Source organism: Capsicum annuum, chromosome 10 (genome assembly GCF_002878395.1).
Source record: "Capsicum annuum cultivar UCD-10X-F1 chromosome 10, UCD10Xv1.1, whole genome shotgun sequence".
In the NCBI taxonomy this organism is placed as follows: Eukaryota; Viridiplantae; Streptophyta; class Magnoliopsida; order Solanales; family Solanaceae; genus Capsicum; species Capsicum annuum.
In genome coordinates this window covers 216,536,151-216,561,524 of record NC_061120.1, presented here as the reverse complement: position 1 = coordinate 216,561,524, position 25,374 = coordinate 216,536,151, and the positions used below count along the sequence as shown (strand labels likewise).

At 36.2% G+C, this 25,374-nt stretch overlaps 1 pseudogene; it reads right to left on the bottom strand.

Annotated features, from left to right (window-relative positions):
- Positions 1 to 2,218: 2,218 nt before the first annotated feature.
- LOC107843771 lies at positions 2,219 to 3,744 on the bottom strand (annotated as a pseudogene).
- Positions 3,745 to 25,374: the final 21,630 nt, after the last annotated feature.

Below are 25,374 nucleotides of genomic sequence, written 5' to 3'. Positions count from 1 at the left end.
GCAAGGCTGATGATTAAATAATGTGTAAAGTCAGGAGTGGATAAGCAAGAAAATTCAGATGTGCTTTCAATATTTATCACTTGCAGAAAAGAGGGCAAAAGGAAGATAAATACGACACTTGAAGATTTAGCAAATAAAGGAGTCCTACCATGTTAAGGAGATAGATTGCAACAAGGAGTGAAAACAACTGAGAGTCCTATTGAAGAAAGAAAACTACATCATCTAAAGGACTCCATCAGGAGTTGGCTTAAATAGAGGAGACTGCTTCAAAGAGTTTCACTTACGCACTAATAAAAAAAGCTTCAATCAGCAAATTTGTTTACTAGCTTGAAGAAGAACCTAGTCCTTTACTTAGAGAGTCGTAGACTTTGTGTAGTAGGTTGGTTCTTTGAGTTGTAATGAGTCTTAATTCTAGTCTCAGTGAAATATAAATTGAGTTAAGAGTTGTTTCTTCAAGTTAGGAAACTCGAAGACCTTAGAACACTTATCTTGGGAAGATTTGTGTTATTGTAGAAATAAGAGTTAGAGTTTAATTTCTAGTTTACATGAGTCTTGTAATTTGTTGATTGTTGAGGCTCAAGAGCTTTAGTAAAGTTGGGGTTAAATCTTGTAGAGGTACAGGTCGTGATTTTTTATACCTTTCTTGAGCCGGGTATTTTCCACGTTAGAATATTGTCTTCCTATTTACTCTACTTAAGTGAACCACGTTAACTTACTTGTTTCACTGATAGGCAACAAATAGAGTAAAACGTTAAAATCAGTTGAGTACACACTCTAACACTATAATACAATATCTTTTAAAAGAAGATAACATTTGAATTGGAAAAAGAACAAACTTTATTCATATTTTCTTAAAGAGTTAATAAATAAAAATGACCCTAAACTTGACACCAAATTATAATTTTGACCTTAAACTTTGACAGTGCACAAATATGACCTTTAACTATTCAAAACTGCACAAATATGACCTCCAATCTTACGTGGCAAAACGCGTGTTCAACACGCAAAACTGGGCGCGTCCAGCTTAAAATCTAAGGGCATAATACATAAATATAACCTTAAACTTTGACAGTGCACAAATATGACCTTTAACTATTCAAAACTGCACGAATATAACCTTTAACTAATCAAAACTGCACAAATATGACCTTTAAATGACTCTTCGCTATTGTTTTTTTCATTATTTTTGGCTCAAATATGAAAATGACATCTAATTTCTTTTGTCATTGCGGAAAAAGAGCAATATTGAAGATTTATTAATTAGACGGGTCAGCCTCATACGAAAAAATCGAGTGGGTATGTATATATATTATAAAGTAGAGGACGAATTTAAGTTATATAATATATCTAAATGTTATTTATTAAATATTAAATTAAAGATGAAATTATACTAATAATAAAAAAAAAATATAATTTTAATAAAACGTTATTAAATTAATGTTATTAAGGATAGTAGTAGTAGTATATTAAATTAACATTATCAAATTAACGTAATTAAATTTTTATTAAATTAACGTTATTAAAACGTTATTAAATTAATAATGGGCAGACCTACGTGGTTGCCATGGGGTTCACCAGAACCCTCTCGGTAAAAAAATTACGTTGTATATATATAAGATAGAAAATGTATATTCATGTACATATATTAATGTTGAACCACATGAAACAAGGCACTTAGATAGCTCAGTGGTGTTATTTTCTCTTCTTGGACGCTTCCTTTAGCCTACTGTGCGGGTTCAATCCCTGCTAGTGTCTGTTTTTTTTTTTCATTAAAAAAAGTTCGGTGCTGCTGCCATAGAAATAAATAAAAGTTATTATTATTATTATTATTATAATAATAAAAAAACGACGTCGTTTTAACACATAAAGCAAAACTTTGACAGTGCACAAATATAACCTTTAACTATTCAAAACTGCACAAATATGACCTCTCTCCAAGTCAGCCCTTTTAACGACGTGGCACCATGTGATTGGATTACCTTTCCACGTAGGCGCGAGTGAGACTCATGCATGGAGTTGCAAAATCAGAGGTCATATTTGTTCAGGTTTTGAATAGTTAAAGATCTCATTTGTGCACTATCAAAGTTTAAGGTCGAAGTTATAATTTAGTATAGTGTCAAGTTTAAGGTAATTTTTATTTTTATGTATTAACTCTTTCTTAAAAGAGCTAAAGATTTGCTCCACACACATAAGACATATATAAGTACAAATAGATGTATTATATCTTTTTGGCAACCTTAACCATCAAAGCATTTTTCACTTGCATGATATAGATGTAGTAGGAGAAACATTATTTGGTTCCACTACTTGGATATGGTAATTGTGTATGATGGTGGCTGCCACTATTTTCATCTGAAAGAATGTCATTTCCTTTCCTATACAAGTCCTTGGACCCACATTGAACGCTGGAAATTTGAAAGATGGCTCATGTTTGATCCCTCCTCGGTCAGAAATCCATCTCTCTGGCTTGAATTCTAGATAATCTTTACCCCAGAGAGTCTCCATTCTCCCCATTGAGTAGAATGGTAGAATCATTCTTGTATGTGGACTAACATGGTGACCACTCGGTAGGATGTCATGATCAAGTGGAACTTTGTGCTCTAAAGGAAGTGATGGAAATAACCTAAGAGTTTCACACAAAGAACCATGTAGATAGATCAATTTTCTTGATTCTTCTTTGGTGAAAAGCTTGAGGTTTTCATCTTCCTTAACATGCAATTGTTGTTGAATCTCTTGTCTAATCTTTTTCTCGACCGAGGGATTTTTAGCCAAGAGGACAAAAAACCAAGTGAGTGCTGCACTTGTAGTGTCCCTCCCTGCAAACATCAAATTCAAGAAAGTGTCCCTTAGAAATGTTTGCAATGTACCCAAATCTCCATCTTTCCATTGATTGTACATTTTGATGTATGCGTTTAAAAATGTCAATTCCTCATCTTTGATTGTACTTTTATGCAACAATTCTTCTAGCTTCCGCGAAATGCAAGGATATATGAACTGATCCAACGCCTCACATGCTTGAATGAGCTTCTTCTCCCTAACAATTCGAAGCCACTTTTGCAATTTCAAGATAGGTTCTGGCACTATGTGTCTATGTAAAAATGCTTCAAGAGCATCGCCAAACGCCTTTTCATATGGCAAATAAGGCAAGTCAATTGCCAAGCTTCTTGGATCATAATCAAGTAACAATTTGGTGATAGAATAAAAAATGAATCTGTGCAAAACATCTTGCAAATCCAATGTTTTGGCCTGTTTTGCAAAAGCATCAAGAATTGGTCGAAGCCCTTTATCAATAATATCCCATGTGGTCCTCTCCAACAAAATTTGGAACTTTGCATGGCTCATCATGGACATGGTGGTTTTCCTATGAAGCTCCCATAATTCATCATCAACACTGAAGATCCCTTTCCCAAAACATCAAAAATCTTACAATATTCGGATCCCTTTGGATAGTTTGAGAAGTTTTTACTAAGGATATGATGGATATTTGCAGGATCACAAGTAAAAAACATGTCTACAATTGCAAAAATAGGACCTTTAAACTCATAAGTGCCACCATATTCTACAAGAATTTCAGTTATATATTCATGACTACGATGAAAATTCATAATAACTGCCGGCAACCCTCTTAAGTATTGGCCACTTTGTTGGTGCTGATGTTTTTGACCTTCCGTATAGGATGAACCATATAAAGTAAGTGAAAAAAAGAATTATCAAGCAAAGAAAAGAATATTCAAGAAAATCCATTGAGGGTTGTTTGCTAATATAGCTTTTGTTTGCTAGTAACCTTTTGTAGTGTATGCTAATTCACTGTAACCTTGTGGAATTTTATATTAGTGTTGGTTAAATTTGTCTATAAGATTAAGAGGTGCCCAATCTAAAGAAATTAGGACAACTACTTGAGGAGTTTAACGTTTATTGTAGACATTTTTGATAATGATTGGCAACTAGATTAACAAGTGACCATTTTAATATTTCATTTAACTATGAACAATTTCAACCTAAAAAATTGATACAACTAACTTTTCAGGATAAGCATTATGTGCTTATGATTGTTCACGATCTCTTTAGGGTAAAACGAATAAATATTTTCATTTTCCAAGGGAGATATGAACACCCTTTCGAGTTGAGGATTTATTAGAAGCAGTCTCTTTACACTGCATAGGTTGAATTGGTTTGGACGTGTGATCAGGAGATATACAAATGCCCCAATGCGGAGGAGTGAGAAGTTGGTTGTGGATGGATTCAAGAGAGGTAGAGATAGACCGAAAAAATATTGGGGGAGGTGATTAGACAGGATATGACGCAGTTGTAGCTTACATGGGACAGGAAATTAGATAGGAAGGTGTACGTGGCGAATGCAAATTAGGATAAATGGTTAGGAGGTCGGAAAGCATTCATGCTAGTAGGTAAGAGTGTTGTTCTTATTAGTACGTAGTCGTAGTGCTGCACTTGTTATTTTTAATTCTTCGACTCTTCTTGATATATGTTGTTTTGGCATAGATCGCTTATAGTATATATTATTTTGTGGTAGCATTGTTTTGTTACTATCTGTCATTCTGTTACTCTTTATCGTCTTTTGTATTCTTTTACATCTTTTTCTCGATTTTATTTTGTTTAGAGCCGAGGGACTATAGGAAGCAACCTCTCTACCTCACTTATGAATAGTTTTACAGATTGCATACACTATAATACCCTCCTCATACCTCACTGTGTTAGAATATACTGATATGTTGTAGTTGTTATTTCTTTATACTGCATAGTGATAACAGTAGGATTTGTTTATGTTCTACTCTCCGCAAATCTCACTTGTAAAACTACATTAATTATATTATTGTTGTTGGTGAGACATATATAAAGACGGACTTGGCTCCTCTCCATTTTCACTCTCTCCATTTTCCTCAACTCCCCCTTTTGATTAATGACATGTGGTTTAATTAAAATGAATGACTAAGATTTAATTTAAACCTCCAACCATGGTTAATATAATAAATATATTATATCAACTAAAATAGAAGTAGTCATCAGAGAAGAAAAACACAGCCGGCTTACCAAGGTGAGTCCCATGTTCAATGTTGATGGCGGTAGCATGAGTTTTTTTAGCAGCAATGGCCTCTTGAACTGCAGCCGCAAAAGTTGGTTTCGAAGGAACAGAGGGTTTGTGTTTGTTAATAGTAGAATTTGTTTGAGCTTGATTATTGGGGTTTTGTTTCTCCGTCGAATTATTGGCATTAGCATCATCAGTATTGATGTTGGAATCATCGGAATTGTTGGTGATTGACGTGGTATTGGTATTTTGATTTTTTGACATTGGTGGGTTGAGGAGGTTTTGGGTTTTAGGAGGCGGGTCGAAGTTTGAAGAGATTTTGGGTGTGACGGGTTTTTGATTGTGTTGGGGGATTTTGCCCGATAGATGGTTTTTCTTAGCCTCTGTAGCTCCAATCAGAATTTGAGAGTTCCTTTGAATGATTTTAACTTTGCCAGCTATTGCTTCTTTCAAAGCTTGAAGAATGTTAGGATTGTCAGCTACAAGGTTGAAAAGATCATCTTTGTCTATGTTTAAACCTTCCTCCAAATTTGGTAGATGATCGGAGTTGTGGGTAGGAGTTCCGGCAGTACTGTCACCGGTGCCTGGTTGGTATTGTCCTGCGGTTTGGAGGGGTTGGGGGTTGGGGTCTGCTGATTTGTCATGGTTTGATTGGCTGATTCAGACGTTGCCAACGGTCTAATTTCTTTATCCGGAGGGTCGTTGGGTTATTTGTCGAAGAGTTCAACTGATAGCATTGAGAGAAAAGTAACGCAGAGAGAGGAAAATATGATATCACTTTATCAAAAGCTTGATTAAATATAAAATATTATATTTATATCCTACGTTAAAATTACTGAGCTAAGATGAATTCAATATGACCACTCTACATCACGATCCAGTGAGGCTTATCAGTTCATTGTTGTGTTGTAAAATGTCAAAATCTTTTCTCCCCTTTTTATTGGAAAATGAAAAATTCTTCCTTTTTGATTTGGAATTAATTAAATGGGGAAAAGAGTAAAATTAAAATATTGGGCTTAAATTTTACAGTCAATACGTGCCAATTTAATATCACTAATTACTATTAAAGTATCATATCAAAGAAGGTACCTTTGCAAAGGGGTTTAGACGAATATTCTACTCCCTCCGTTTCGTTTTAGTTGGTTCTCTTTCTAAAAATATTTATTTCAATTTAGTTGTCCTTTTTAATAAAATCATGAGTATTTTATTATGTTCTTTCAATACTATCTTCAACATTAAATGACTAAATCAAGTATATTTACTTAAATTTATATTTTTAAAGTATAATTAATAAGACTAATTTGGTAAAATAAATTCCTAATAAATACTTTCTTAAGGGAGTGCCAAATAAAAAAGAGTCAACTATTTTGAAAAGAACGGAGTACCATACAGTGAAGCGGACAGTTAGCACTAAAAATGAAGATCGTGGCGAACATTCATATAAATTGGCATTTATACCGCCACTTTTTGATTTAATTGTATAATTGAGAGATAACTATATATGACAACTCATTTAGGGCTTCAATTATATATGGGCTATTAACTACTTCTGTGTAGTTTTGTCATTTAATGACCCTAACAATATCCTTTGGACCGTGAAAAAGATGTTTTGTTATTTTTACAATCTTTTAGTATTCGATAATCACTGATTCGATAAGTGTTGAACTCATAATTTTATGGTTATTAGTTGTTAGGTACTCATATACTTTTAATCTTGGGATTGCTACTATGCAAACAAGAGTGCTCAGTCAATTTATTTGGGTTATAGAGGAAAGGGTTTTCCCCTTCCAAACGATCATTTCTGAAAAATCAATGTCTTTATAGGACTTGGCGCCTCATCATTTCTACTCTCTCCATTTTACTCAAATCCCCCTCTTAATTAATGACATATGGCTTAATTAAAATGAATGACTAAGATTTATTTTATTTTAAACTAAATCCCCAACCATGATTAATATAATAAATATACTATATCAACTAAAATAGATTACTTATCCAATATTTCCTTCCAATTATTGCTCTTAACTTTTTCTCATTCCCTCCAAATTTATCAAATCTAATTTAGCAACCCACCTAAGATTATGAATGCAAATAAACTGTTTTATATTTTTACCACGAAAATTATTTTTTAAAAAAAAAATTGATAGAAAGAAAACAAGGAGGGAAAACAAAGAACAAGAATTTTTTCACTTGTACAAGTATTTTGTAAATTTTGTGTACTATAATTTGCCCGGATAAAAAAAAAAAATTCAATTCTTAGCTGATTTTTTTTTTCTTGTGAATTTGAAGTAATGTTATGAATTATGATATTTTTTGTTTACGTGGAGATGATATTTGGAGAATAAGACAAGTAAAATGGAGAGTAGAGAAATAGGTTGACCAAAGTGGAAATATATTAAGAAACAATTTAGAAAAAAAGTTAATTACACAGCTTCTGGAAATGAAAATTGCTAAAGTGAAATTGGAAATTAGAATTTTTTTTTTACTTTTAGTGATTTGGATTCTGGAGGGAATAAGAGAATTTAGAATTGATAAATTTTGAGGGAATGAGAAAGAGTTAAGTGCAATAATTGGGATGGAATATTGGATGTTAATTTAGCAAAGGACTGCAGAATGACTATAATTGGTAAAATTTATCAATGGGAAACCAACTATGGAAGAATTAAGGAATAGTTTATTACGACAACAGAATAGTTTATATTGATTTCTCGAATGAAACTGATTTCAACCATATATACTTTAAGCCTTTCATCCATATTGGTGATTACACTATGAAAGTCTTGAGATGGACACCGGATTTCAATCCTGAACAAGAAACTTCTATTGTTAAAGTTTGGATATTAATTCACAAACTCCCTTGGCACCTATTCAGCTGGGAAATCGTATCTCGGCTTGTTAAATCTATTGGCACTGCAGTGGCACCTGATCAAGCCACATACTCTAAAACTAGAGGCAATGTGGCCAAAGTTAGGTGGAAATTGACTTACTCAAGCCAAAACATGATAGTATATGGCTTGGCTTCAAAAGGTCGGATGGCACGGATGATGGTAAATGGCTGGAAGCTGAATATGAAGGAGCACCCTCATATTGCCAATATTGCAAGAAGCAAGGACATGAAGAGAGACAATGTAGAAATAAAGCTGCTGATATTGCCTTGAAAAATCAAGAGAAAGAGGAAACAACCAACAAGAAAAATAAAGTTGATGAGGATGGCTTTCAAGAAGTTACAAAAAATAAAACTAGCAAAAAATACACTGGGATCATTATTGAGGAACCAGGCCAAAAAACAGCCTCCAATATTGTTTGGTAAAGGTAAGGGCCATGCTATCCCTGAGATTGAAAAACATGGAAAGCCTTACAAGATGCAGAACAGGAGACATGGAGATACTCATCAATATCACACACAAAACAACAATACTACCACCTCCAAACAGATTCAGAAAGCCAACAACGTAGACACCAACAACAATTCCCAAACTCACTCAAACAAGACCCATATCCAAACCAAACAGAAACCAATAGAAAAACCAAAGAAAGGAATTAAAAACAGCAAAAGTCAGTCCATTGGGAAGAGCAATTGGATCGGACTGACGGTACACATGTAGCAGCACCAACCCACACCACTCAAATTGGTCAAATCCAAACCACCCAGCCTAACCAAAACAAAACTATTTTTCCTACTAAAATAAATACGAACCTCAATAATGATGAAGACACCAATCTTGAAACTGATTCCAAAGCTACATATGAGCAAAAAGATAGCACAAATATGTCTGAACAAGAGAACGAACACACTACCGAGGAAGAAAGTATTGAAGAGGAGGAAGATACCAGCACAGATGACTATGAGAGTCTTGAAGAAAAGAGTACTGATAGTGATGAAGAAGCCTTGATACACACCTTCAACTCAGTTCCACTTGATGTTGAAGTTTTGAAAGCTTATGGTGGGATAACAGACAACATGAATCTGTCCCCTAGAGCTACTCAAATTAAGGGAGACAGAACAAGCAGAGGAAACAGTGGAGGAGGAAAACATAACAATCAATCTACTATGACTAGATCACAGTCAAAAGTTATCAACTCATCCTAGTTATCCATGATTAAGAGCATTATTTGGAATGTGAGAGGTATTTCCTCTCGAGAAGCCTTTGATAGACTTAAACAACTTAAAAGAAAGCACAACATTGTTTTTATGGCTCTAATGGAACCTTTCTGCAGGAGAACTACAAGTTGATAGATTTAAGAGGTGGTTGGGCTATAATTTTGCTTATTCAAATTGCAACAACAAGATTTGGATTTTTTTGTGATCAACTATATGATTGTAACATACTTCAAGATACAGAGAAACAAGTTACTTGTACCATTACCAATCAAGACGATAGCATTATTGTTACTGCAATCTATGCTGAATGTAAAAGCCACTTGAGAGAGCCTCTTTGGGATGATCTGAGACATATGGCATATAATATTAACCTTCCTTGGCTGATTGCAGGAGACTTCAATTGTGTTTTAGATGCTAGTGAAAAGAAAGGTGGAAATCTTCACAAGATGTCAGATAGCATGCCTGTAATGCCCCGGATTCTGAACCCCAGATGCTACACGGTGCTTATGATCCTGAAAAACCACAAGCTATCCCTTTTCTGGTACCTGTAACTGAGCAGTGCATAATGTACTATAAAAATGCGGAAAACAACTGGCGGAAACTTGCCATAAGTTTCAAAAACTAAAATACAACTGAATAAAGTATCAAAAATACTAAAGCAGTCTGAACATCTAGTCTGAAAAGCCTCTAAACTGTCTGAACTGTGGAACTGATGGGACAATCCCCCAACTAACTCCGTCTACTAAAATACTGAATCTAATGCAATACTGAAATAAGAGAATATCTTCGGATGATGAGGACTCACTGCTAAGTCTACTGCTGCTAACTGAATCTGAATTGCTAAGGATGCTCGGGAGCTCGTGTTTCTGAACCTCTGGTATAAAACACCATAGCGCAAAAGAAAAGTATGCGTCAGTATGTGAGAATGTACTGGCATGCTAAATGAGGTAAGGCTAAATGCAAGGGCTCATATGCATGAACTAAAGCTGACTGAATAACATGAGTATACTAAATTATGAAGACATGCATGAACGCAAAAACTATAGCTAAAATCGTAGTAACACTGAATACTGAGTTCAAACAACTGGATTACTGATAATTGGGTTTACTGATGACTGCTACCTGAATTTACTGATATTGAATTCTGAATACTGGTTCAGTGACATCTGATTTTACTAAAACTGGGATATTGAATAACTGAGTCTGCTGATATTGATATTTGAGTTTTCTGATACTGATTGGCTATATCTGAGATCAATCCTATCTAGCGAATAATCTCTGAATCTACTGATATTGATAATGATTTACTGTGTTGGAGATCAGTCCTATCTAGCAGGTGACCTCTAAATTCTACAGAACTATCTAAGTTCCTTACTATGTTGATGACTGTATCTGATAGTCTTGAATCTGTATAACTGAACTGAGTTCTATCACTGAGAATGAAGTTGAAACTAAGACTGTGGGAAGTAGTTATCTAACCAACATACCCCGAATCTAAACTAGTGGGGTCCAACCTGTAACCCCAACTGGAAGGGTATCAGTGCAGTGCCACGGGTAAAGACAACTGCTATGGAGTTAGCCCTAATCTAGCGGGTGACTCCTGAGATCAGTCCTGCACTAACGGTTAATCCCTGAGTATGTCAGTCCTATCTAATGGGTGACATCTCATACCTATGCTGGCTACATAGTTCTGGAACTTAGGGATTGCTCCTAGGTATCTCAGTCCTATCTAGCGGGTGAGCCCTCATCCCTAGGCTCGCTCGATGCTGAATCCTACTCCTAACTGAAAGACACTAAACTAATTCTTAGACTGAACTGTTACTGATCGTATTGGTTGACTGAACTGGACTGAGATTACTGAGTTCTATTAACTGACGGAATACTACTAAATTTTGTCATCTAACTGAATACTATTAAGTTCTGAACCAAATACTTGAATACTATTGAGCTCTGAACCGCATACTGAACAGAAATAGACTGACACTGAGATTATTAAGTCTTTCTAAGTTTTGTAACTAACTGATTCCTACTGATCATGGAACGACTGAGATTATCTTGAAAACTAACTCGGCTCTAGGCACACAGCTAAATTGTCTGGTACAAGTACCCCCAGGAATCGATAGCATATAAATAATAAGACATGGCAATTCTTGAATAGCATACAATAGTCTATCATTCACCATACAATCAATAAGGCATCTCTTCAAGCACTTGAAAATCATAAACTTGTACATGCATTGGAATGCATACTAATATCTCATAATTCATCCAATAAAGAATGCACATGAATAGAAATACATGCAACATAGCACAATTCATTCATTAAGTCCTTTCAACAAACACTAGGCATGCATTAACTTATACATAATTGGGGATTTCATACTAACATGCTATAATGACTCTATTTTCTTCACATAAGCATTTTATCGAACATATAGGGAGCGTGTTTTGGTTATACAACAAATTCTACACCTAATTATGATGGATACATCAATCAACATGTAACTTGAAGGTGTTTTATCATGAGTATCACATAAATATCACATACTAGGATCAAAGCTTGGGACTTTGTAATCACAACATGAATTAAAACTCAACAACAACAAGAACTTCAATTTCAATTCACATGAATCATGAAAAACTCAAATATATATAATTTTTAAATTTAGAAAAGGATTATTGAACTTCTTGGATGGAAGGGACCCAAGAATCAACACCTAATATACCTTAGTTCTTGATTTTATGGAGATTGATGGAGGAATTTTCATGAATTTGGATGCTCAATTGAAAACCCTAACTTGTTCTTGAGAGAAATTGTGATAAACCACTATGTTTTGGGTGTAATAAGGCTGAATCTCTTGTTTATGGGTTTATATAGGGGTAGGAAATTGACCGTTTTCCCTTGAAAGTACGGAGGTGGAATGCTAAAATATTTGAGCCTGGGGAGTACCCAGGGCGGCGCCCTGCCTAGCCCGGGGGATTATCCTGGGCGGCGCCCTGCCTATCCCGGGGGACTAGTCAGGGCGGCGCAGGCTAATCGCCCCGACCTACTATTTTGGGCAACCAAACATGCCCTTACACTATTTGAAAAATTCCAAAACTCACCCAAGATGTACTATTGACTCGCCCCACGGTGAATCAACTTAAAAATAGGCAAACAAAGGTCGAAAAGGTCACGAAATAAATCATCAAAATTCAAAGGCTTATGAAATTAAAAAGTTCCAAAACTTAGTCAAATTTTCTAAGTGTGAATCTTCTCTTAGCATGCTTTAAAGAGATCTAACTACTAAGAAAATTTGTGGGGTATTACAATATCTCCCCCTTGCGAACATTTGTCCTTGAATGAGACTGACTAAGCTGAGATTACTAATAGACTGAACTTACTTGGGAGATGTGAACATCTGAAATATGACTACATAATTGGAACTACTGATATACTGAAATTTCATACTGAACATGCATATCTGATGCATGGATATCTGACTGAGTTGTTCTCATGAATGCATGACTAAAATACTGATAAGCTGAGTTTCTCTTAATGAACATGCATATCTAATGCATGAATATCTGACTGAACTGACTCTTGAATGCATGGCTGAATATGCAATGCAAACTGATGCTAAGTTTGTAATGAAAATCTGAGCATGAAACTGAATGGGTTTAAGGGCATGAAAGCATCGGCGAATTATAGAGTATCTCGCTCTTGGGACACCATGTCCCTCTAATAATGCTTACTTTACTGAGATACTGGGAAAATTGAGGCGATGCATAAGGCACCTATGAATTGGATCATAACTGAACCTCGGGAGTCTGAACTAATGCATGATTCATGAACTGATCAACTAAACTTGCAACTACTGGGACTTTCTATCTTGGAATAGTCACATTTCTGAGATTTCTGATAGTATGACTAGATGGAAAGATGAGAAAACAAACTATACGAATCTGACTGTCTGACTGCTAAACTGACTTCCTGGATTTACTAACTAACTCATGCTGAAAACTTAAGCTCAAATGGGAGCAAAGGATCTAATAATGCATATCATGAAAATGAAAGGCTTAAAACATACCCGAATCTATGTTAGGGAAACTTCCCTAATCATGGCGAGTCTGGAGTGCATAAAATCTGTTCTAACGCTGACCACTTGTGGTACTGGAAGTGGCGTCCTGTTGACGCAAATATTTACCCCTCTGAGCTATTACTCTACACTCCCATAACCTGTGGTCTGGCTTACCACATCCAAAAAATACCTCACTACCTGTTCTGCATGCACTTAGGTGATTCTTACACACTCTCCACAAAACGGATAGGTACGATCATTTCTCACACTACCCTGGGTCTTATAGCCTGGTACCCCATCATGACTGTCATTCCTAAACTTTGGTACTGGTGCACTAGCTGAGGATATAGCTGGGACTGGAAACTTCTGACTATCCTGAGAAAGATTATCACTCTGTGACACCCTGGCTGAGAAAAACTAAAACTACCTGTTTTGGCTTTCTTACTCACTCTCTCTCTTTCCTTAGCGTTATCTGCCTCAATCTGTTGAGCGTGTATCATCAACCTAGAAAGATTCATTTCTCTATTGATCATAGCAATCCTACACTCTTTAACCACCAACCCAGACACACCGGTCACAAATTTACTCATGCTAGATCTAGGGTCAGTGTAATACCCCGAGAATCCCAATCAATAGTTGAACCATGATTCAAGATCATGAGAAATAAATCTTAGTGATTTGGTATTTTTATGATCAAGTTTGATGTATATTAATGCCTTAAATACGTCCTAGCCATTAGATGAATCAAAATATTCCTTACCGATTGAATTTTTGAGAAGGACATTGCCATAGTCAACTTTAAAAAAGCATATCTCTAATTATACAAAGAATTTTTGATCTTGTGAACCAAAATATAGATAATTAAATTATCTTTTCAACGATACCAATTTCATCAAAATTTGACATCGGAGTAAAGAGTTATGGCCGTTTTACTAAGAGTTGTCTGAGCTGCCCAAGAGCGACGGGCAAGCTGACGTACCGTCAAGTCAGCGATGGATCGTTGCTTTGGCCATCGCAAATGAAGCAGTAAGGCCATGTTCTAGCCCAAAAATGATGGTTGGAGTGATGGTTAGTCACCAGAGTAACGGTCCGTCACTCAGACCGTCAGTTTTGTCCAAAACAGCGCTGAAACGCCGTTTTAAAGGAATTTTTGGGTTTTTTCCACCCTATTTAACACCCAATCACGTCAAATCAAGGAACATAACTCCTCATTCATCCATAACATCCAAATTAGGATTTATTTCAATATTAAACACCCTAGAAAAAGATTCAAACTCTTCCTCAAGAAATCAAGAATCTCTCCAATAGCCTTCAAGAAAGAGTTTCCTAAGGTATGCAGATGTTGATTCTTGGGTCCCTTCCACCCAAGAAGTTCAAGAATCCTTTTTTTAAATTCAAAGATTTTATGTTTATGAGTTTTCATTATTCATGTGAATTGAAATTGAAGTTCATGTTAGTATTGAGTTTTAATTCATGATTTGTTTACAAGGTTTCAAGCTTTGGCCCTAGTATGTGAGATTCATGATAAACTCTCTTCAAGTTGCTTGTTAAGTGATGTGTTTATATCAATTGAGTGTAGAAATTATTGAATAATCAAAACATGCTCCCCATATGTTTGACAAAAAGCTTATGTGAAGGAATTAGAGCAATTATAGCATGTTGACTAGAAATCCCCAATTGTGTGTAAGCTCATGCCTGCCAAGTATTTGTGGAAAAGCCTTAGAAAATGAATTGTGACATGATAGCATGAAATTCCCCAATTTTGTGTTCTTTAATGCATGCTAAGTATTTGATGCAAGACATTGTTGAATAGAGTATGAGCCAATAGCACGTCTCCCTATATTATCACATGCTTATGGTTTTCTAAATACTTGAAGAGATGCTTTAGTGATTGTGATGGTGAATGAATGTCCATGGTTATGATTATTCAAGAATGGTTATGTTTTACTTTTATGTCATTGAGTCCTGGGGGTATTTATACGCGATAATTTAGCTGTGTGCCTAGAGCCAGTGTCAGTTTTCACGATACTCTCAGTCAAGCCATGATCCATAGAACTCAGTCAGTCATATGACTCAGGAAAACCCAGAAATCTCAGTAATCTTAGTAGTTCAGTGATCTCAGTATTCCATAAGCTTGGTAACCTCAGTATTCCCAGTAAAATCTCAGTAACTTCAGTACTCTAAGTCAGTTACTAGGCCTCAGTAATATTCCGTCAGTCTACGAAACTTAGTTAACTCAGTCCAGTCAGTTCAGTTAGTCATGTTCAGTGTCTATTCAAATAGGAGTAGAAATTAGCACCGAGTGAACCCAAGGATGGGAACTCACCTGTTATATGAGGGTGTGACTCTTAGAAGCAATCCTTGCATTCCATAACTATATAGCCAATATAGGTTGAAACATCATAGCCTACTATATGAGGGTAGATGAGGTGGCTTAATATGTTATATGAGGGTTCCCTCCGTTCTCACTAGAGTTACCTGTTATATGAGGGTTACTCATAGATTGTCCTTACCAGTGGCGCAGTATTGACACCCTTCCAATTGAGGTTACAGATTGGACCCCAACGCAGCCATAATGGCATATTAGGGGCATGTCGGTTAGATGACTACTTCCCACAGTCTCAGTCTTAGTCTCAGTAAAAGAACTCAGATAATTATTCAGATTCAGGACTGTCATATACAGTCAACTCAGTACAGTACAGAACTCAGCTAGTTCCATCAAAACTTAGACTGCCAGATACAGTCGTTCAGTATCAGTATACTAGTTATATGAAACTTAGGTTATCAATATTCAGATTTAGAACTGTCAGATACAGTCAATCAGATTAGTTCTTCATAATTCAAACTATCAAAAATAACTATTCAGATACCCATATCAGTAAACTCAGTTGTCAGTTTACCAGTAATACAGTAAATCTATATTCCAATAATAGTAAACTCAGATATCAGTAAATCCATGTTATCAGTATACTCAGTAGTCAGAATTCAGTCCTATCACAATGTCAGATACAGTTACGTATGTATGTATGTATTCTCACGTTCATGTTAGTCAGTCAATTAGTATTGTTCATACATATGAACCTCCTTGCATTTAGCCAACCTCACTTGTATACCAGTACATTCAAAGTACTGACGCATTTGTGCTATGGTGTCTTATACCATAGGTTCAGAAGCATGAGCTCCAGAGCATCAGCAGCATTCCAGTCTCAGCAATCAGAGTTAGTAGTGAGTCCTTATCCTTTGAGGACTTGATGATTGCTTTATTATTTCAGTTTTTAGTTTATTTCAGTAGTTGGAGTTAGTTGGGGACCTGTCCCATCAACTCCTTATTCAGATAGTCAGCTTTAGAGGCTTTCAGACTACAGTATGTTCAGATAGTTATTTCAGGTGTTTTGGTATTGTTATGCCATATTTTTCAGTTATGTATTAGTATTGAACCTTATGGCCTTTCAATTCATGTTTCCACATTTACGATATTATTATTATTATTCAGTGCTCAGTTACAGATATCAGTCATGGGTTAGCTTATGACTCTTTGGAGTCATGAGCATCGTATAGCGTTCTGGGTACCAGATTCGAGGGGTTACAGTCAGCCATCTACTCAGGGACATACTTAGACAACTGGTTGAACTTGAGGCAATACTCCTTCACTGTCATGGAGCCTTGCCTTAGGTTCATGAACTCTTCTACCTTAGCTTTCCTTATCTCAAGAGGGAAAAACTTATCTAAGAATTTATCCTGAAATATCTGCCAAGTCATAAGAGCTGCATCCTCCCCTCTACTCTTTTTTCACATCACTACCCAATCATGAGCAACATCCTTCAACCTACAGGATGCCAATTCTACACTCTTCTCTTCTGACACATGCATAACTTGAGTGATCTTCTTCACCTAATCAAGATAAAATTTTGGGTCCTCACCTACTATTGACCTAAAGAATTCTGGCAGGTTCATTCTCATAAAAAATTTTATCCTGGCTGCGGTTGAATCCCCATCTTGCTGAGGTAGGGTTGTAGCCTGACGGTTACCCTGAATATTAGTTGTCACAGCATGGGCTAGCACCTGAAAAGCTGTCTGAAACTCTGCATGTGTCACATTCTCATTCAAGGGATCTACAGGCTGAGGTGGCTGGTTATCCTCCCTACGGGCATTAGCTCTACGAGGAGGCATATTCTGTAAATAAAAAGAATAAATGGATTAGACTGAGAGTTTATTGAGCTCATGCTAAATCACATGACATAAATACTAAAAGAAGGGAAAGTGTTCCTAAAACATCTCATAGCCTCCTATACATAAATATGGTGCGCAACACACCTATGCACAAGACTTTACTAGATGCGGCTTTTAGACTTCCTAGAACACTATTGAACCTTAGTCTCTGATACCAAGTTTGTAACGCCCCAAATTTTGAACCCCGGTTGCTACACGGTGCTTATGATCTCGAAGGACCATAAACTAACTCTTTTCTGGTACGTATAACTGAGCACTGCATTATATACTATAAAAATGCAGAAAAAAACTGGCGAAAACTTACCATAAGGTTCAAAAACTAAAATACAACTGAATAAAGTATCAAAAATACTAAAGCAACTATTTGAACATCTAGTCTGAAAAGCCCCTAAACTGTCTGAACTATGGAGTTGACGGGACAATCCCCCAACTAACTTCATCCACTAAAATACTGAATCTAATGCAATACTGAAATAAGAGAATATCCTCGGATGATGAGGACTCACTGCTAAGTCTACTGCTACTTACTATATCTGAACGGCTAAGGATGCTCGGAAGCTCATGTTTTTGAACCTATGGTATGAAACACCATAGCGCAAGAAAAAAGTATGCGTCAATATGTGAGAATGTATTGGTATGCTAGATGAGGTTAGGCTAAATTCAAGAGCTCATATGCATAAACTAAAGTTGACTGAATAACATGAGAATACAAAATGATGAAGACATACATGAATGCATAAACTATAGCTAAAATCGTAGTAAAACTAAATACTGAGTTCAAATAACTGGATTACTGATAATTGGGTTTACCGATGACTGCTACCTGAATTTACTGATACTGAATTCTGAATACTGATTCACTGACGGTCAGACCCCTTTTTCAACCAAAAGATTATATTTTATGATTTTGAAAGGGTTTTATTATTAAGTGACAAAAAGATGAAAATTTTGTTTCGAAAAAGGATTATTTATATTTTTTTATTCAAAGTTGTCACTTGGCATAAATCTGGTATGCCAAGTCACCTTTGGAAATTTCTTTTCAAAATAATTTTGACTCTTTTAAACTGATCCGTGAACAGAGATTCAGGTTAAGGAATTCTGTTGACCGAGGGGACGGTGTTAGGCACCCCTCAATCCCGTGGTTTGACCACGGTGTCATGGTAGAGCGTATCGGCAAATTTGACACTACAAAAGTATAAACCACACAAAGCACGTAAAACAATCAAGCAAGCAAACAAAACAAAACAATCCAAAATTTGGTGTCCAGTCCAATTATACAGTCCAAAATAGAAAAATGCAAAAAATATAAATCCTATTCTAAGTTGGTCCTAGACTAAGCTCCAATGCTTCACCCAATTCCTCGAGCTTTGATCACGAACCTCCTTCGAAGACATAATATGTCGGGGCATTCCCCGGTGAATAAATACATGAAACCTTGGGGCATTCCCCGACCAAATGAATACACTTTTAAAATACCGTAAACAAAACCTTCAACAAATATTTCAAACATTCCAACAATCCACCAATTCTAAATTTTGCCTACCCGAGCCTAGTGCTTGCCTACCCGCTCGACGACATATCAGGTTCAACTTCAACAATGAATCAAAATACCATAATATTCACTTTTATCAATTTTTGATTTTCGCCCCCAACTTCATTTTTATCAATCACACCATCAAAATTACTCGAATTATCTCCTCGTATCACCAAAATCACATCGTCAAACACATAATCATAACATCAATAAAATCAAACAAATCGTAATTACCCAACACATAATCACCAAATCACGTCATCAAAATAAAGAGAAAAGATGAAGAATTGGACCTGAAATTAAGGCTTTCAAACTGTGTTATTCAATTAAAAAGAGTCGGAAACTCGAACAAAACCTTAATATGAACTCAACCCGACCTCAATACTCCGCAATCCAATAAGATTTTGACCAAAAGCTCAAAAATATAAAAGAACAAAACTAAAAACCCGTCTAGATTAGAGCTTCGGTGAGTTTAGACGGATCGAAATCCGGCAAAATTGCCCTTTTCGATGAGATTTCAACTGAACACCTAAGAAAACTAAGAGATTTGTGGTATCTCGGGACTGGGATACTCCGTAATCCAAGTAGATTTCGACCCAAAGCTCAAAAATAAAAAAGAACAAAACTAAAAACCCGTCTAGATTAGAGCTCCGGTGAGTTTAGACAAATCGAATTCCTGTAAAATTACCCTTTTTCGATGCGATTTCAACTGAACACCCAAGGAAACTAAGAGATTTTGTGGTATCTCGGGACTGGGGTGGAATTTGAACCCGCGGTACCTAAATTTAACCGAAACAATGATCGATTCCAGTGAAAGATTCGCTGGAAAAAGCTTAGCTCTAGCTGAATGCCACCGGAACAGTGACCTTCCGTGAAAATCAGTCTCCTTTCTCTACTCTCCCTATCCCTTTGTCATCATAGATTGGATATTCACATATTCCGGTGAAATCGACCCTTTTTAGTATTCCGTATGCGACGATATGGATGTTTCTTTGTGTGATCTGTGGGTATGGTGTATTTTGTGAAGATGGAGTGGAATTGTGAGGGGTCTGTATAGGGAGTGACAGTGTGCTCCCTTGATGAAAAATTATCCTACCTTTTCTTATATTGGTATGGTTAATTGGGAGTATATTCTCTGTTGGAGAAAAATGGATGTTGATGGTAAGTATTGTTGTGCTCTTGTCCGTCCCCCCTTACTTGTATATGTATATTGTTATAAATAGATGAGTATATGAAGTTTCCTGGAAGTTTCCTAGTGTCCTTTCTTTGTTGACAAGAAAAACAAAAGAGGAGGAAGGGGTCACGTGAGGTGAGAGGTAGGAGGGGTAGGGGTTAGGATGTGTTGTCAATTTTTAGTTGGGTGGGTTGTTAGAATATTAGGATGAGACAAAGTTTTTTATGGCTTGTTATTTGGATAAAAACAAAACAAAAAATAAATACATAAATAAGTAAAGGTGAGGTGGTCATTTATTTTCTTGGAAAAATTTATAAAAAGTGGGGGTAAATTGTGTGATATCGGAAATAAAAAAAATCATCGACGGGACAAAATTACGTGTCTACATCATGCCCCCTTTGAATGTAAACACCAAGTGTTTTCATACAAAGAAGTAGACAACGAGATGGAATTTTGACCCGACCATTATTCATAGGGAAGAAACAAAAGGAAGAAGGACGACCGAGTTGGAGAGTCGAGTGAGGTCCCATCGAGGCTCCGCTTCGAGGCTCTATCATTACATCAAATATAAAAATTACAAGTTAAAAACATAAAGGAAATTACAAAAATCCTATCTATACAGCTTCTCTTGACTCTTGACTTGAGTTTCATCACCTTGTTCTTCAGGCGGGCTCCTAACTTGCAATTTCTTCAACTTTTGCTTGGTTTTCAACTTCTTCACCCTGTTCCTCAGGCGGGCTCCTGACTTTCTTTTTTCAACTGTTGACTTTCAATTTTCTTCCTCTTGTTGCTTGACTTTCAACTTCTTCACCATGTTGCTTCACTTTTCATTTATTCACCCCGTTCTTCAGGCGGACTCCTGAAATCACATCAAAACTAAAAGAAAAATTATCCCAAACAAAGATTATATAAAGAGATTATTTGCCAGAAAAGTGAAGTTTCAAACAACAAGAATTAAATTTTGCCCCAGTTTATCATCAAAGGACTTTTGTGAAAGTCATATTATTATAGGAATTAAGGAGAATGACTCGACTAGAAGGTACATCTTATAGGAATCAAAGGGATTGACTCGACTAAAAGGTACATCTTATAGGAATCAAAGAGAATGACTCGACTAAAAGTACGTCTTCTAGGAATCAAAGGGAATGGCTCGACTAAAAGGTACGTCTTATAGGAATCAAAGGGAATGACTCAACTAAAAGGTACGTATTATAGGAATCAAAGGGAATGACTCGACTAAAAGGTACGTCTTCTAGGGGTCAAAGGGAATGGCTCGAATAAAAGGTACGTCTTATAGGAATCAAAGGGAATAACTCGACTAAAAGGTACGTCTTATAAGAATCAAAGGAAATGACTTGACTAAAAGGTACATCTTATAGAAATCAAAGGGAATAACTCGACTAAAAGGTACGTCCTCTAGGAGTCAAAGGGAATGACTCGACTAAAAGGTACGTCTTATAGAAATAAAAGGGAATAACTCGACTAAAAGGTATGTCTTATAGGAATCAAAGGGAATGAATCGACTAAAAGGTACATCTTCTAGGGGTCAAAGGGAATGACTCGACTAAAAGATACGTCTTATAGGAATCAAAGGGGATGACTCAACTAAAAGGTACGTCTTCTAAGGGTCAAAGGGAAATGACTCGACTAAAAGGTACGTCTTATAGGAATCAAAGGAGATGACTCGAATAAAAGGTACGTCTTCTAGGGGTCAAAGGGAATAACTCGACTAGAAGGTACGTCTTCTAAGAGTCAAGGCTTAATTTAAGAAGTGTACCACCCGACAAATGAAAACTAAAATCCCTGGACAGAAAAGTGTGTCTCCGAGGGATATAAGATGATGAATTTTTACCATGATTTAATTATCAAACCTGTGCAGCAACATTGCTTCCTGCATTTGTAAAAGCGAGAAATTAGGTGCCTTGATGTTTAGGCTTTAAAATCCTTGATTTAAAGGTGACATGTGTTCCTATTTCATGTAAAGAAAAGTTGTGAGTTTAAAAACATAGAGAAAGGTTTGTGGCTTTGGCTTTCGTGGCAAATGCTCTTGTCGTCATCTCATTTAACCTTGCTTCCAACCATTATATATATCATTGAATTGATGCATCATTGACCCAAACTCAGATTATAAGAGTGACTTTGAAACAAATACAGTATCTTTGCTTTGCCATGCTCCTCAGATAAACCCTTTGAACTTTGGTATTTCCATGAGGTCCCAGACTTGTTTGTTGATAAAACTTTCTGTATGTCTTATTTTGTCTCACAATCATCTCTTTCATGTGTTGATCTTTTTTCTCGCTTTTTGCAATTGAAGAAGCTGGTAGCCAGTTTTGAAATCTTTTCTCACTTGTTTTGATACGGACTTGACTCAAAGACAAGAAACAAAAAAAGAATGACAATTTTTGTTTGGATAACTAACTCAAGAAATATAAAATAAAAATAAAGAGAAGAAAGAAAAGACAATGAATGTCCCTTTTTGAAACAAAGAAACGAAAAATTCATCTAAAAATGACAGTCAACACTAATGATTATGCCATGCATTTTGGATTAAGCAGCTTGATATTTTCATCCAAACTTTCTACCCATTGTTGTTGAGTTAATGGCCTTGAAACTGAGTTGTTTCCTTAGGTCAATTGTATTTATGACTTCATTCGGCTAGTGGTGCCTGGAAGGGTTTTCGCCAACAAGCTTCTCTCATTTTTTTTTCCTCAGCTCACCATTGCCTTATGGTGTCTGTAAGGGTTTTCCACTAATGAGACTCTCTTATCTTCATTTCCCTTAACTCAAAGTTGTCTTATGGTAGCCGTGAGAGTTTTCACCGATAAGACTCTCTTATTTTTATCCCTCTCAACTTACCATCGTCTTACGGTGCTTGTGAGGGTTTTCACTAATAAGACTCTCTCATTTTTATTTCTCTCCTGATTTCTTATGTTGAGGAAGACAAGTAGTTCCCAAATGCATCATCATATCCCTTGCATGCTTAGCCTTAACATCCTCAAAGATTGATCTAAAGGTCTTTCTTTGGTTGTAAATTATCTTTTAGATAGGGTTAGAAGGAAAAGAGGCATGGGCCCCAAACGACGCTTGAAGTGGGGTAGGACGTACAACTTTTGGAATCGACTTAAATAATGAGGATTAACTCATGCCCCAGTTTCTATTGATTGGGTGATGCTAAATTGTTTATTTGGTTGGACCGAGCCAAGATTAGGGCAGCCTACATATCTCACCCCCGAAAGAGGAGAATCAGGTCATGTGTAGTTCGGGCAACTTATTCTTTTGCTTGATTTTGAATTCTTCTTTTTCTCTTTTATCGACTCTTTTTCTCTTTATAACTTTTCTGACTCTATTGTTTTACTCGACACTTTTCTTTTGAGGTTTACCAACTCTATCTTGATTCCAAAAGAGGGCTATGAAATAAAATTGGACTAAATCTCAAATGGGGTAAACAAAGGATGACACGATGTTTGGATAGCAGAATAAAATGCCTTCGTATTTCAATCCTTGAAAATGCAAGTACATATCATGCAATATGAAAGTGAGAGATGAAGATCATTTGTGACATTTTTTAAGCATTAACTTTAACTGAGTTTGTGTGTCACTACTCTTGCACTTTGTTCAACATATCACTCCATTTTTGTTGTACATTCCTCACATCGAATGACTCATGCTTTCGTGGAGTTGATTTTTCTGTCCCTCAGGATCACACATCCGCTATTTGACCTAATTGAGCAATGTTTTTCAATTGATTACCAATTGCCTTAATTTTCAAAGAAGGCTTGAACTTGTCACCAAATGTCTCAGCACTCTACCTATTTTCTCAGATGCTCTCTTTTTCTAACTTTAACCCTCTGATTCAATGCTCATGCTTCAACTGGATTTTAAGATCTGACTGAAAATTCCGCTAGCATGTCATATCACTAGAATCAACATAAAATGTACTATGTAAAAAAATGAAAAAAAAAACATATTTAAAATACAAAGGAAAAAGGGACACTCTATTTAAATAAAATGAAAGATAGAAGGGTTTGAACATAACGACAAATGGACAAAATAAGATAGATCCCGAACTACAACCCTGAAATAATTCGGATAACAAAAAATAAAGCAAAACAAACTACCAGACCTCTTCCTAGTAGGGAGAGGGGTGACTTCTCAATTGCTCAACTTGACATCGTAGCCACTGGTTTGCATTTCAGCATGAATAGAGTTTCCCTCACTGTCAATGTTCTGCACCATAATTGATCCATCTTGAATCATCTTCTCAATTTCTCTTTCCAAATCTCGACAATCTTCAATACTATGACCTTTAGCATCAGAATGATATGCACATCATACATTAGGATCAAAATTTCTAGAAGGTCGATTAAGAGTGCACCTAAGGAGAAGAGTGATCATGACCCATTGTACCAATCTTTGAAATAAACTAGCATACGACTCTCCAAGTGGTATGAAGCTATCTTTTGAATTCTATCTCATTTCATTGTTTGGCTTGGATAGAAAATCTGGCCTAGAAAGGCTTTGGTATGTTTGTGGAGTAAGAGGATGACTTTGGGGCATTGGGGTATGCCATTGAGGGTAAGATTGGGGTTGAACATGTGGTTGTGCATTATAAACTGGATATGGATGTGGAGGAAATGAGTATAATGGATTTTAGGAGAGATTATGTGAAGCTTGGGCATGAACTTGGGTTTGAGCCTAAGAGTGACGATGACGGGGTCTTCTTGACCTTTCCTGATATCCAACTACAATAGCAAATGCATCTTCCTCATTCTTTTTCTCCCCAACACTTCCTGAACCCTTTTGAATTGCTTGTGAAGTCGCTTTCAACAAAACTCACAATGCGACCAGTCTTAATTCCCTCTTCTATCATCTCCCCTATTTTAAGGACCTCAATGAACGGTTTGCCTAATGCAGATAACAAGTGTTGATAATATTTTTTGTCTTGCGCTTGAATAAACACCTCCACTATCTTACTTTCTTTCATTGGCGGTTTCACCCTAGCAGCTTGTTCATGGCATCTAATCGCATACTCTCTAAAAGTTTTAGTACCTTCTTTCTTCATATTAGTTAGGAATTTCTCATCAGGAATCAACTCCATATTTTATTGGAATTGTTGCACAAATTCATTAGCCAAGTCATTCCAACTATTCCACTTGTCGATGTCTTGGTCAACAAACCATTCTGAAGCTAGATCTGAAGGACTCTCACCGAAATATGCCATGAGTAATT